This window comes from Cariama cristata, unplaced genomic scaffold (assembly GCF_000690535.1).
Source record: "Cariama cristata isolate BGI_N322 unplaced genomic scaffold, ASM69053v1 scaffold21433, whole genome shotgun sequence".
NCBI lineage: Eukaryota > Metazoa > Chordata > Aves > Cariamiformes > Cariamidae > Cariama > Cariama cristata.
In genome coordinates this window covers 7569-21717 of record NW_009608094.1, presented here as the reverse complement: position 1 = coordinate 21717, position 14149 = coordinate 7569, and the positions used below count along the sequence as shown (strand labels likewise).

At 51.8% G+C, this 14149-nt stretch overlaps 1 protein-coding gene across 1 annotated transcript in view; it reads left to right on the top strand.

Moving 5' to 3' along the window:
* Positions 1–3478: 3478 nt before the first annotated feature.
* Positions 3479–14149, top strand: part of PPARD (peroxisome proliferator-activated receptor delta) — a 15703-nt gene continuing 5032 nt past the window's right edge. Inside the window, exon 1 of the mRNA XM_009697013.1 lies at positions 3479–3569. The gene's annotated coding sequence lies outside the window, so the exon portion shown is untranslated. The remainder of the gene's footprint in view (positions 3570–14149) is intronic.

The window sequence follows — 14149 nt, the reverse complement described above, 5'->3', positions numbered from 1 at the left end:
GAAGCAGGGAGCGACTTTGGGGGGCAGTGATTTGGAGGGGGCTGGGAGGGCAGGGCCACATCGGTGACTTTAGGGTGCAGGCTCTCGTTCCTGCTTGGAAAATCAGGGAAGATGGAGGATGGGATGTGACCCAAATGGGGGAGGCTGGGGGAGGACAGGCTGGCCCCCTTTAGGGTGGGGTGGCAGAGGGGGAACTGGCCTGTGGTTTTAGGTACCAGTGAGGGGCATTGCTGGGGTCTGGGGCTGGAAGGAGGAGAAGCAAGAGAGTCAGGGTGGTCCGTCAGTAGTGCCTCAGGTGAGGGGTTGCTGGAGGAGAAAGGATCTGAGAGTCCTTTTCTCATCTTTCATATCTCCACGTTCTGCTCCTGCTTTCCCTGAGACCCCAGACCGATGGGGTGGATGGGGTGCTGCCATCTGTATTAAACAGCGGCTCTGAAGCACTTGAGAGTTCTGCACGAGGTCGCTTCTCCCGTGCTGTGAACGCTCGTAGCCGAATGCAGGAAGGTGATATGTGCATGATGGCTGGGTTGATTGTAACTCTTAATTAGCTTTGAAAGCGCTTTTAAAAAAATCCCAGGTGAAAGGTAAAGGAGCGTGCAGGAGTAGGTGGCAGGACCTTGAAGCAAGAGACCTAATTTTCTTTGACCTCCTGCTTCCCTCCTTTGTTTCGTTCTACCGACCTGTTGCATTTTTTCCTTCCTTGTTGGCTAGCTCCAAGCTCTGTTGTTATAACCAACTAGGATCCTGTTGTGACATTGAACTGGTCCTCCCCAGATGAGTTTTGACCTCCCCTTTTTCGTGTGGTCCAAAGGCCTCCTGGCCTTGCTATACTTCCAAAAGTTTGTGTGCACCGACTCCACCTCAAGTGATGTTTAACAACCCTATTTGTTTATGATCAGAGAGCCTCCAACCTATTTACAGAAGCCAGTGCATTAAGGTTCAAAACCTGTTTATGAGGTAGGTGTGTTTTAACGTCCCTGGATGGAAAATCAAGGCATAGAGAGGAAAAGCGGCTGACGATGCAGCTTGTCAGTGGAGCAGGAGAGAATATGCACCCTCTGTGACGATCCCATCTATGCTTTTCCCAAAGCATCGACTGTCTTGTACCTGCGTGGCTTCAAACAGCGTCTCGGTGTAACTTATCTCAGCCTTGGCCACCTTCCCCTTCGACGGCTGTGCTGGGAAGCCTCCTGCGCGCGCGTGACGGTCGTGCTTGTGGGAAGGAATCGGTCCGTTGAGCCCTCACGTGTTGGGAAAACCCCTGCGAATGGGCTGTGGGTGGGCAGAGAGACAAGCCAGCTTTGGGCATGCTTAGGGTCTGGGCAGTGTCCGTCGTGGCGATGCAGAGGGATCTGAGCATGGGAAGAGGATGCAGCAGTGGCCACCCCACAAATCGGGGTCCCAGGGCTGGTAGCGGTGTTAATCTCTTGAACCAGTGACCTGTTGATTGAAGCACCCCATGCCCTGTTTCTTGTTTCTGCTCTGCTTGGCCCTCCTCCCGCCGTCTCTCTTCATGCAAACTCCCTTGCTGCCTTCAGCAGAGAATCCCTTTCCCCTTCAGGCACAAACGTGCTCCAGGCTGTGCTGAGGTGGGAGTTTTCTCCGTGACTTTTCGTGCGTCAGCCAGGGATACAAGAGGAAGCTTGCCGGAGTTTTGTGCTGGCAGGTTCCCTCTGTGCCCTGCTGAGCTGGTGCAAGTATTGCCTTGTGTGTGATGGTGATGGGGCATGCCCTGGCATTTAGCTGTGAGCAGGACGAGGTGAGCCAGTCATTTAGTTTTAATTCTCAGATCTCTGGCAGCATCAGCAGCGAAGCGCTCTGATGTGCAATGGGAGAGAGCTCAGGGTGTGATTTGTGCACTCCCGGCCTGTGATTCATGCCCTCGTTGACAGTGTCAACGTTATGCTTTGTTACTGAATCAGGGAAGGGCTTTATTGCTGGTGGAGATGAAGAAAGCCCGCTCCTGATGTGGCAGTGAGATTGTAATGACTTTATTGTTGTTCTTCATCAGGAAGGTTAAAGAAAAACTTTGTCTGGGGTGCTTAGAAAAAATACCTTCTGTTTTGGGAGGGGGAGTGGGATGAGAAGCTGGCTGTAGCTGTAACATCCTGCTGTGAAAGCGAAGTCGCTGTGTGCAGTTTCGTGGCCCCCACTAAAGCAGAGGGCTGGGTGCTGGGTCTGCGCTCCTTCCCTGGCCGGCTGGCCTGCGGGCAGGCTTGTCTCAGCCCCCCTGCCTGTGAACCGAGGGCAATCGCTTTCTTCAAGGGAGGCTGTGACTTTTGGATCGCTGACCGCAAGAAAGAGCGATCCTGATGCAAATGATGCTCCAATGCAAGGGACTGGGGTTATTTTTTTGGATCTCACACTCATGCCCTCCCCTGGATGTACCTGGGCTGCTCGGCGACATAGGAAACACCCTCCACACTCATGTTAGTGTGCCGGGAGCCTCGGCTTTTGGGGCAGGGGATTTGCTTTCTTTTTTTCATCCTCTTCGGCAGCTCCCAGTGCCATGTCAGGTGCAGAAGGGTGTGTGGCACTGCGTGGGATTCACTCTCTGCCCTGAACTTGCCGGCTTGCCTGCCGAGCTGCCCCGCCGGGCAGAGGGCTGGCGATGCCAGGTTCGTTTGCCGGCGCTCGGCTGCCTCGTAAGTCATCCCGTGTTGGGGGCAGCAGTACGAAGCGGGGCTTTTCCATTGGGGTGGGAGGAGCAGCTAAGCCTGGGTGATGTCAGGGAGGGTACATGGGTTCAAGTAGCATCGTGTTCACAACATCTTTGTTTAATATGTTAGTCCAGTTAGTCTGCATAACTGTGTCTAAAAATAGAACATATTTTCTCTAAGTCCTCTAGTTCAAAGCCTCATAAGCCATTTTTTTCCAGCATTGGTCTCTTACTCCTCTCCAGAACCTGAAATTCATACAAGGCTATTTGAAAAATTATCAGGAAAACCAAGAAGAGTGAATGAACTCTGTCGAATCCTTATGTTTCAGCCACCCGAGAGGGAAGTTCATTAAAGTTGCAGTAACTTTCTGGCGGCCTCTTAAAGGTGGATTAAGCAAGCTGAGTAAACAAGCTACCTTATGGCCACCAGAGACCTTTTTCTCGCATCAACTTCATGCATTGTCATAAAAGTTTGGGGTCACCGGCCTCTGGCTGCGAGTGACAGAAGGCAAAGGTGACATCCTGACACTGAAAGCCCGTTGAGGGGTCAGGGCCATCTCTGTTGGGATACCGGGGGGGTTTGCTCTACCTCCTGGTTTGCAGAAGCTGCCGAAACCCCCGGAGAGACGGCTGGGATCACATGCGGCGGCTGCCTCCCCACGGCGCGAGGGGAGTCACCCACACCGATGGTTTCAGCGTGCGGTAGAGGGAGCGTGTGTTTTAATTTCAGAGCTGTTGCTGGATCCGGCCCAGTTCTCCCAGCAGCATAAATATCTGGCCTTCAGCACAGCCGTAGAAATTCGCCTTGTGTTCTCTTGCAGATTACTTCGGTTTTCAGCTCTCCGTGCTGACATGGTAACTGAACGGGGGCTTTCAGCGACAGGCAGACGGGGACAGCTGCTCCGGAGAGGTAACCCTTCCCTTTCGCACGCGGGCGATCTACCAAGGCACTTATCCTATGTATGTTTTTTAAAACTTGGGATAGGGAAGAGCCTAGGAAGTGTGGCTTGCTTTCAGCAAGTTTCACTTTTGTCCATGAGCTTAAACTTTCTTAAATTTCTTTTAAAACTTGAACTTTGTGCCTTATTTTTGTTCAGTTTCTGAGTATGAGCTTTATGGATTATGCTTAGGAGGGTGCTGTGGGTTTCATTGTCTCATCCCGTTCTTCTAAGCCGACTGTTACCGTCAAAGTATAGCGACTTCATATTTGATTATTTCACTGATTTTTTTTTTTTATGACTGAAATTGGCTCTTGTAAATTGGGGAGGTCACACGAGATCAGGGACTGTACTTGGGTAACCAGTCACCTAAGAATCCAGACACGCGATCTGGCAGCGGTACCGATACCGTCTATCGCTATGTAACTGCCTTACTCGGACAAAGCTGAGCGGGTTCCAGCGGAGCTGGGACAGGGGTTTTGAGGAGGTGGTCAATACGGGCTTGGGTGGACGTTGTCCTGCTCGCAGACCTCTGAAGCGATGCCCGAAAGTCTTCACTGCCTTCGCCCTGCACCCAGATGCTGCACGTAGCTTCTAACGGTGCTGTGGCTGTCCGCGCGTAGGAGGTGGATTCATTTTTGCCGCAACGCGCGTCTAAGGTGTTTAGCTAGACCGAGATGTGGTTTTCTGTGTCAAATTTGTGCAACTGTTGTGCTATCTCTGTTCTGGCATTCGAGACATGGACTTCCAAGGATCTTCGCAGTGTGTGGAGAGGATTTTGTAATGAGCCACATGAGGCTTTGCTGATCAGAGGAGCATTGTTGTACAGAATTGCTTACTGATGTCAGTGGTCTCCGTCTCTCCAGCGTGTTGCCTGTTGACAAATATGTATTTTTGTACAGTACATCTTGTTGCCTTTCGGGCAATACTTCATGTGTGGCTATTGAATTATGAACTGGAAATCTGCAAATGTTCTTGAAGATGGAGGAATTAGCACGACAAGAGACTCTTGGGCTCCTTCATGCAGCGAGACCTGACATGCGAATGATATTTTCATTGAGTGAGATGATGTTACAGTGCTTATGCCTAAACGGTTGTTTGCTGCCAGAACCCAGCCTGGCTTGCCCTGACTATGAAATTTTAGAGATGTTGGTTTATTTTGTGATTTTTATTGGCTCTCTTGCTTTATAGCAGGAACAACTGCCCTTGCTGATACCCACAGAATCGTCAGGCTGTGTAACTGCTTTCTCATCAGGTGCTGCAGAGCAATCTCTGCTTTTCTAGAAGTGTCGCTATTCAGAGATATACTGCTTATCACTGCTGCGATCATTTTGGAGGCTCTGGGAAAGTCTAGACAAGTGGAAGTGATTTCCATAGTGAGTACAAACAAGATTTTTCTGTAGAAGTAATTTTTTTATTATTATTATTTTACATTCTGAAATGCGCTTCCATTGGCAGAATGCCTAGGAAATTACTTTCCCAAAGCAGGCTTTAGAGTGGAACGATTAATGCCAATATGAAGCCTTTTGGTCAAGGAGATTGCGAAATGCATCTTCCCCAAAATAAATGTTTTGGGATGATGTTCACTGGAGCCCTGCTTGGTTGGAAGAAAGGTTCAGAGCAGAACTGCCTTGAGTTGTATCTTAGTTTCAGGATGACTTCTTGAAATGCTCCACTATTCACCGCTACCATCATAGCGTCTGGAAAATGTCTGTGTCCTCCAAGACTTAGCCAAGAGCTTGTGAACTTCTGAGATCATTTGGGTTACGTCTTTCAAACTGGCTTTGCAACGGGCTCCGACGTATGTGTGTGTGTGTCAGGATGCTTCCCTGGGGATCCCCATGGACAGGTTCTGCTCGAAAGTGTGGGTTTTGTGGAGGCTGCGGTTTGCAGGGGAATCCTGACCAGGGAGGAGACGGCAGGATGAAAGCACAAGCCAGAAATGCAAACATTTCTCGTGGCGCTGGGACAAGCCAGAGCACATCTCTGAGGCTTGTGGATAGCAACAGCCACATAATGTCCGTGTTAACCTGAATCGATGCCCTCATGCAGCATTTTCGGTTTTGCCCTGGTCTGGGAACTGGAACTTGGAATAGCAAAAACCAGAACATGCACGTTCAACACCATAACAGAGATGTGGGATGGAGACAGGGAGGAGTTCTGGTGGTTTAAAAGGGCAGAAGAGCTTTCCTACCTGAGCTGATAGGGAAGCATTTCTTTGATGGTCTGTTAAGACGAACTTTACTATGAACCATACTACTGCCTAATGAGTGTCTCATTAGGAAAGGCTTTGTCAGGCTGAAGAGAGGATGGGTGAAATGGCTTTAAAATAAGCAGTGTTTTGTGCAGTCACCTTGGTGATGGAAACCTAAGCTCAGATCCCTGTCCTGCCCGACTTTTTACAAATGTTTTTTTAGTGCAACTCTTGATTTCAGCTTAATGCAAATCTGGAATTGGTGATGGAAACCTAAGCTCAGATCCCTGCCCTGCCCGACTTTTTACAAATGTTTATTTAGTGCAACTCTTGATTTCAGCCTAATGCAAATCTGGAACATTTCTGGAAATACCCAAATCTGCTTTTCACCTTTAAGTTGATTATATAGACTCTGCTAGAGCTGTTGGATCTTGAAAGCTGTTAACCCCATGAGGGCTGATGGTCAGAGACTCACATCTCTGAAGAAAATCCCTGTGTTCTCATGTCCATAAGGTAGGTGTTACGTTAGTGGGAGTTAAGGACATGAGGATCGCTGGAAAAGAGTTGTTGGTGACCATGAGCTTGGGGCTGGAGCTGGTGGAGCCCGCTGACCTAGCAACTGGCTGCGTTGGGAAATGGTAGTCGTTGGCTCGCTGTGCACCCCTGCTCCTCCCTCCATACCCCCGAGACTGGGGCTGGAGCTGGTGGAGCCCGCTGACCTGGCAACTGGCTGCGTTGGGAAATGGTAGTCATTGGCTCGCTGTGCACCTCTACTCCTCCCTCCATACCCCCGAGACGGTGCCAAAGACGGTGAGGAGGTTATGAAAGGTGCTAATGCTTTGCTGAAGTGTTTTGTTTGCTAGGGACTGAGATGGAAATCCAAATGGCCAGAGCACGCTGCAATCCTCTAATTGGCAGAGGAGTCTTGGCAGGATCACGCTGACGTGATCGCTGCTCGTATCGCTGCGGAAAATGCAGGGAAACCTCTGTTCCCCCAGTCGGCTCTGGCTGTGTGATTGTGGCCAAAAATAGTAAGGAAACATCATTCCCCTCTAGTTCCCTAAAGAGGGTGTTGAACTAGTTTGTTTTAAAAAAAAAAAAAAGTTATTCTAATGTTCTCTAGAGCATGGAGACGTATGCAGTCAAACTCAGGCTCCCTCTTTTTTCCTGCTCTGTGGTTGAAATAGAGATGCAGCGAACACGGTGATTTGTTCTAACTGTTTCGGTGCGTACGTTCCCAGGCCCTGCTGAATCATCTGAACTTGTGCCTGGGCATAATCGCTCACTGTCAGCTGCGTCCTGGGATCAGAGCGGCATGGCTGGTGCCCAGGATATTTTGCTAAGGTCTACAAAACCAGTAGCACTATTCTGGGAGACCAAGTGGAAGCGTAACAAAACTTACAGGCTGGTGGATTTTTTTTTAGTTGTTTTTTTTCCCTGGTTAGCCCACAGGATCTAAAATCTCTGTCGCTGCAAAGAGAAGGCTTGCTACTGGTTTTGTGGGCGTTTTCCTGGATCTGGGAGCACTGACAGCCTAGCAATAGAACTTACTGGCCTGCTGGGTATTTGGCCCCAGACGGCAGGCTGCACACACGTGCCTGTGATCCAGAGCGATGCATTGGCCTGCTGCTACTTTTCTACCCCTCAGTATTTTTCTGAGGAGCTGATTGCCCCATCCAAAGCAGGGGTGACACTTGCTGCTGTCCCAGTGATGCTGAGACTTTGGGGAAAAGTCAGTTGGGTCCTGGTGTGTGCAGCGTTGCCAAATGATGGGCTTACTCGTTGCCAGCAGTGCTCCCGTTTGCGGTGACACCTTGTTCCCCTTGCCTCTTTCCTGGTTTTCCATTTAAATGGTGCTCTGAGCCTGTAACATCCTATGCCCACTGTTCGCCTTGGGAAATGTTGTTGCTGTCCCATGAGCTCCTCCCTCATCAGCCCTGTTCTATAATTACTGATGTTCCTGAAACCAGATCCTTCTACATGTCCTGCTCAAGTTTGGGAGGACAAGGGGTCCGTAAGCAAACCGAGTGCCCTGGAGTAAAGCACAGGAGGACTTCAGGAGTTTCAGAAAGCTTCAGCTTACAGTGGTTCGGTGGGTTCTCTGAACTGCCAACTTCCTTGCCTTTGGGATGGTAAAGGAAAGGGGAATATATCCCAGACGGCTTCTCTGCCACTTCCAGAGAAGAAGCAGGGATGTGAAAGCTGGCACTTGTGGAGCAGCAGCAGCAGAGGCTGCTGGAGGAGCACAAATAGGAGATGCCCGGCTGGGTGGCGGGTCCCTACCAGGGGACAGGAGCAAGCCCATGGATTCAGTCTCTCCTGTGGCCCCTCAACCATCTCTGCAGTCCCGTGCAAGCCACTCTGTGCCTCTCTAGGTTTGCAGCCGTGTTCCCAAAGCATTGCCACGGCTTCATGGCCACCTCTGCTGTGCCCTGGGGTGTGGTGGAGATGATCCTCTCTCCTTACCAGACTTAATGATCTTCTCAAATAGCAACACTTCTATGCTGTTTCCAGCTCTGAGAAGCCTCGGTGGTGTCACCTTTCTGGTACCGGCTTGTTTCCTGGCTGTGGTCCTTGTTCCAGCGGGTCAGACCCAGGTGCCCCTCCTGCCCCTGGGTGCTCTGGGCTGTCCTGAGTTGACGGCAAAACAAATATCGGTCAGCAATTGCCAGGATGAGACGTGCCGGTTTATTTGCTGAAAGTAATTCTGGAAACACTTTGTGTAGGAATGTGCAACGGGAGGAGATGGTCATGAGCAGAGTGGTGTGCTGGGGCCAGGGAGGCCAGACTTGCGAGCGTGACTGCAAACAGGTGTCCAAATCCGTAACACGGGAATAAACAATGACGCTTGGCACCGATACATTCCTTTGCACTTCCAAGACGTGCCGTCTCTATGAGCTAATGCAGCAAGGAAGGGATCAGGAAGGAAGCACTGTAAAAGTCCTCGGTTTGGTTTTTTGGGGTGTTTTTTTGGAATTTTTTTGATGATGAAGGAAATGGAAGTATGGAGCTTGACAGGATTTGCTGAAGGTCGTGAAGCAGGACTTCAGATACGAGCTCTCCACTGCCCACCCTGCTGTTACCCCTTCTGCAAAAGGTAACCACGGAGCCTGGCTCATCAGAGGCTGAAGAGGGCAGGGAGTCCCTCGCTGGAAAGGTGTGTAGGGATGGTTCCTGTAGAAGCATTAACCTTCTCCCAGTATCTGCCATCTCCAGATTTTGGAGCACATCTGATGCATTGGAGCTGCTGGAGCCAGGGACATCTGCAGGTCCTGGAGGATGAGTTGAAAAAGAGGAGCCTGGCAGACCCCCCCTCCCCTTTTCCACGTGGTTGTGAGTTCACTGCCCAAAGTCTGGTTTGCTTCTGTTTCTGCGGTAACTTTTGCTCTCTGAAGAAACTCAGCACAGGGAAGAAATCAGGAAGTTCCTTTTGGAGCAGAATGCTGTGACCTGATTTTGGGAACAGCATCAATTGTGGTACAAAAAGAGAAGAATCTGACGAGTTTTGTAACCTTTTTAACTTCTGGTTTTTTTGACCCTCTCAGTGTCCAGGAAGTGGGTGAGTTAAAACACGTGGTAGATGTGTGATTCATTTTGGCAAGTCTGTCCGCTCAAGGCAAGAGAGAGGGGATCTCCTGCACCTTCTGTCACATGTTCCTGAGTAATTAGCGGCAACACAGTCATAGCAGCTCTGGCAGCACCCTGCTGCCTAGTCGGCTGGGCTCGTACTTGGTGAAACACAGATAGCCTGCACAGAGCTGCCTTGGAGAGACGATCACAGGACTGGACTGGGGCATGGTACGATGTCCGAGCAGATGCTTCAAGAGGAAAATCTGGCCCTGAGCATCAGCACTGGCCAGGACTGCGTGGCCGGGCTCTTCCTTGCTAGCTCTAGTAGTTTATTTCTGCACGTAGCCTGTCCTGCGGCCAAGACTTTGAGTAAGGGAGGAAGCCCTTGGGTAGTAAATGCTGTTGAAATCTCATTAGCTAATGAGGGGGTATGTTGATTTTTCAGGAACAAAAACAAACATGTTTTCAATGTTTGTCCCTCCTGTTTTGTGCCCTTGGTTGCCTTTCCTGTATTGCAGCATCTGCCTAACTCTTATTCAGCTTTTATTAGTAGTAGCTGACGTGTAGGAGGAGGGACAGAAGCTGGTACTTGATCAGCAGATATCAGAAGCAGTGACACAACCCAAGGGATGTCTGCAAATGACGGCCGATGAGTGGCAAACGCATATCTTTTTACGGATTCGGTTCAGTTTTTGTTTATGGATTCAATATGTGCTGCACATCACAGAAGCGCTGCCATACAGAGGGCTGAGTTCTCATCTCACCCTTTCCAAAAAGATTCATTTCTGTTGACCGTGAATTTGGCTAATATTTTTTGTCCAGAGGAATAAAAACGCAAGCCAGAAGTGCTCCCATGGTAAACTGGTTTCCTTTCGCAATTCCTGGTGCCCTCTTTTACAGTAACTTCAACACTCACTTCGAGTGGATCAGCTCTGTGACTTGGCCTTTGGGAGGTTTGGACCTTTTTTTGGCATTTTGCTTTGCCTGGAAACTCCCATCTTCCAGGAAGGGATCTCATGTGGTGATGCTTCAGGCTGCAATGGGAGCTTGGTCAATCCCATCTGTATAAATACATTAGAAACAAATGTGTGCTTTCCTGGAGGGGAATGGGGACAGGCGTCCTCTCTCCACCCCGATGAGCACACCGAAATTACCTCCTGTTTGAGCTCACCACCAGTGAAACTACACCTGCTTTAAAGATGAGGTCCTTCTAATTACGAGCACTTCCTCACTCTTATTTTGTGGCTGTCCAGCTGCCAGCGCCTGGGTGTCTGTGTTGAAACACACATCCTCTTCTCGTGACGCTTTGCTCTGCGTGCAGGACTCGAACACCGGTGAGAAACTGGCTTTGACCGTCCCATCGCCCTACCACCCCTCCTGAGCACAGACCGCGGGGAAGCGGGCACTTCCGCGCCGGTTTGTCAGCTTCTGCTTCTCTGAACTTGGCTCCAAAGTCTCCGTGCTCATCAGCGGTGAGGAGCTGTCAGGCCAAAAGGGTACAAGCTGGGGATAGAAGAACTAGAGGCTTGGATCTTGGTTGGCTCTGGAGAAGTACTGCCTTCTTGCAGGGGGTCCACGCTGAAGAGTTGTCTCCTTTTAACTTTTATTTCTGTGGGGTGTTTTTCCTCCTTTCGTTATGCCATGTCTTGCCCCCATTCCCGCTGTAGCTTCCCGGTTTAGCTTGGCATAGATGCCAGCCCTTGCTTCTGGTAAAGATAAACCTGTTGCCCGTGCTGTTTGCAGCGTGGGCGTGGGGCAGCCAGCAGGCACCTGCCCAAGCCTGGGGCCAGCAAACAAACCCACCCTCCACCGGCTGCAGGCTCCCGGGAGGGAGGCTGCTGTCTCGGCCACCGTTACCAAAACTCCTTGGAACAAAGATTGAGACAAGGGCGGAGCAAGTCACGAGATGCTTGCCCTCTTGCCCCTTCCCATCCTGTGGGAAGCGGAAGGGAAACAGCTTTGCTGGATTCTCTGGAGAAGCTTGGGAAGGAGTTCACAGTCCCTGTCCTTGTTTCCATCCTCTCTTTCCATCGCTGCCCTGTGACAGCTGCCAAACAGAAAAAGGGGGTGGCTATGCCGGGCGGGAATCTCTGCCCTTCTCCCTGCAGCTCAAACCTTGTGTGCTGTGCTCCAGCACATGGCTCATTAGCCAAAGGGATGAGACGGAGTTGTCCCTCCTCTGGCTCTGCCCGCTCAGCAGCTGGATGTGGAGGCACTGAACGCATGGAGAGGTCCTGGAGTTGAGATGGGCCCTTTGGCCATCCTCTGCCATCCACGCAGCCATCCCAGGTGCTGTCCCACAGATACCGGGCTGCGATACCCCTGTGCGTGGCCGTGCTGATGCTCAGAGGGACAGAGTTCGGACAAACCTCTGGGGAGCCCCAGCTTCCCAGGGTACCCGACTCTGATCCGTGGGACTGGCAGGGGAACGGAGGAGTGTGTGTGAAACCTCAGCAAATCTCCGCAGTCTCTGCATGCTGCCACGTCGCTGCCTCTGGCCCAGAGGGGAGGGCTGGGGGTCCACGTCTCTCCAGGGGCCCTGCCAAGCCAGCTCGCTCCACGCCGGGGTGTGCAGGCATGGCCCGTGCCCTGCCTTTCATCTGGGCGGTGGCTGCCTTGGCCTTTCATCTGTTGAAGGGAGGGGGTGCCAGCCCCCCGTGTGAAATCAATCTCTTCTTCCCTCTCTTCTCCCTCTCTCTCTGTTGTTTAGAAAACGGGAATGGCTAAGGGAAGGGCAGGTGTGCAAACAGCTCTCGCAGCTTCCCTTTGCCCAGGCCCCTGTACTCTTGGCCTGCGAGGAGATATTAAAACAAGACATTCAGAGCCTTCTGGTAAAAGTTTTTCTCTCTCTGGGTCTCCAGCCACTCCCAAAGGTTGGGATCCAAATCCTTATCCTTCCCGTAATGCCTGCATGCACATGGGGAGCCTTAGCTGGAGCGTGGCGTTGCCGTCTGTGCGTGTCTTGCCCTCTGCTTTCTCCTTTCTCAGGGCTGCACGCCCGTCTGTAGCCAGACGGACTCCAAACACAGTTTTGGGGTTGCTTTGGGGGGTTTTGGGGAGCAAACTGCATGTCACAAACTCGCCGCCACCCCAGGAGTACACAGCCCTGGGTAGACCCAGCGGATGGAGGTCAGCGTGCCAGGGATGCAGCTGAAGGAAGGCGCCCACGTTATTCCAACAGCAGCGTGCCGTGAGGCACCTGGGGCAAAGCAGAGGGCTCCGTCTGCACTGGGTTTAAAGCAAGTGGCCTGTGCTGGATGCCAGAGACAGGGGAAAGCTAATAAGAAGCTCATTAAACTGCTGCTGGACGTATTTTCCGCTGTAGACTAGTTTCTCCTGCCACAGACTTCCCCCACTAACTGCTGTTCCAGGCAAAAGCATTTTCCTGATGTTTGTACGTTCATTTATATATAGCCTTCTAAACGCTCGAGCCCGTTACCCTCCATCTCCAATGAATGGGTTTCCTGCCTGTGTGCCATGTCCCACCGCGCGGGATGTGTGAGAGGAGGCCAAGGATAACACAGCCCTTCAATGGTCCCTTAGTGCTTTTGCGGAGGCACGGGAAGGGAACGCTCTGCCCTTGTCCAAGCACCCCTCTGCCTGCTCCTGCCGTACAGGAGAGCAGAACAGTCGTGCTTGCTAGTTGCCTCTAACGTCCCTCTCCTTGAAACAAAGCTGTCCGTCCTGCAGTCTGAATTCCCAGCGTGGAGGGGGAAAGGCAAAGCTCTTTCCCCTGCAGGAGACTCAGGCTCTGGGGGGTGACTTGTGTCCTGGCTCTGTGACGTGTTTGTGTTCAACCTCCCCCTTACAGGTTTTGTCCTCTCCCTCGCCTGCTTGCTTGATCTCGCTGGGAGCTCTGACCTTGCTCGGCGCCAACGGCTTTCCAGCAAATCCAAGGAGCTGGCTGCGGCTCAAGTTTGAAGTGCCAGGCGTGAGGGTCTGCTGCGGAAGGGAAAATGAGCCCAGGGAGTCGTGGATCACTGCTGCCCTCCCCTAGCAAGCCCTGTGCTGCGGCGTGGGCTTGGGCAGGGGTCACGGACCATCCTGGTGCTTGGGGGCTGCCCTTGGGCGAGTCCCCTCCGAGTAGTTTGCTCACTTCGCTCTGACGCGGGCTTGAAGGCGCTGCAGCAGTTTAACTTGTGCCTGCAAATTGAGGCTGTCCTGGTGGAAGCTGGATTTCAGTGGCTTTTCTGATGGATATTTCTCCACTTAAAAATAGCTCCTTTAAGGAAGGGGATGCAACTCTACATTAGCTGGGCCTGAAGTATTAATTACTCAAGCGAGAGTTAGTTTAGGAATCAAGATCTGGAGGTGAATGAGCAGCAGGATGTTGCAGCGTGAGCTGGATGCTCGGGTGAGATCCAGCATGGTTAGGAGGGAGGTGGGAACGGCTCTGCGATGGTCGTGGTACCAGTGATGCATAGATTGCACGGCTTGAGTTTTTTGTGGGTTGTTTGGGATGGACTAAGGCAAACAAGGAGCGGAAGCGTGCGGGGGGGGGACGGGGCCGTTCCTCCCACAGGAAACCCAGGATTAAGACACTGGCTGGATTGTGCGGCCGTCCCGATCACGCTGCTGGACCCCGTGGCTGAGCACGGCCCGGCAGCTGCACGGCCCAACAGCAACACGTTCAACTCAGCGGCTCTTGGCAGAGGAGCTGGGGCCGGTTACAACACGATGAGTGAAAATAAACACAAATGCTGTAACTGGCAGCGCTGTAACGGGAAGGAGTGTGAGCGCGGGGGCCGGCAGGAAGCCGTCGGGTTTGCGGAAGGGTCGCACGGGCCC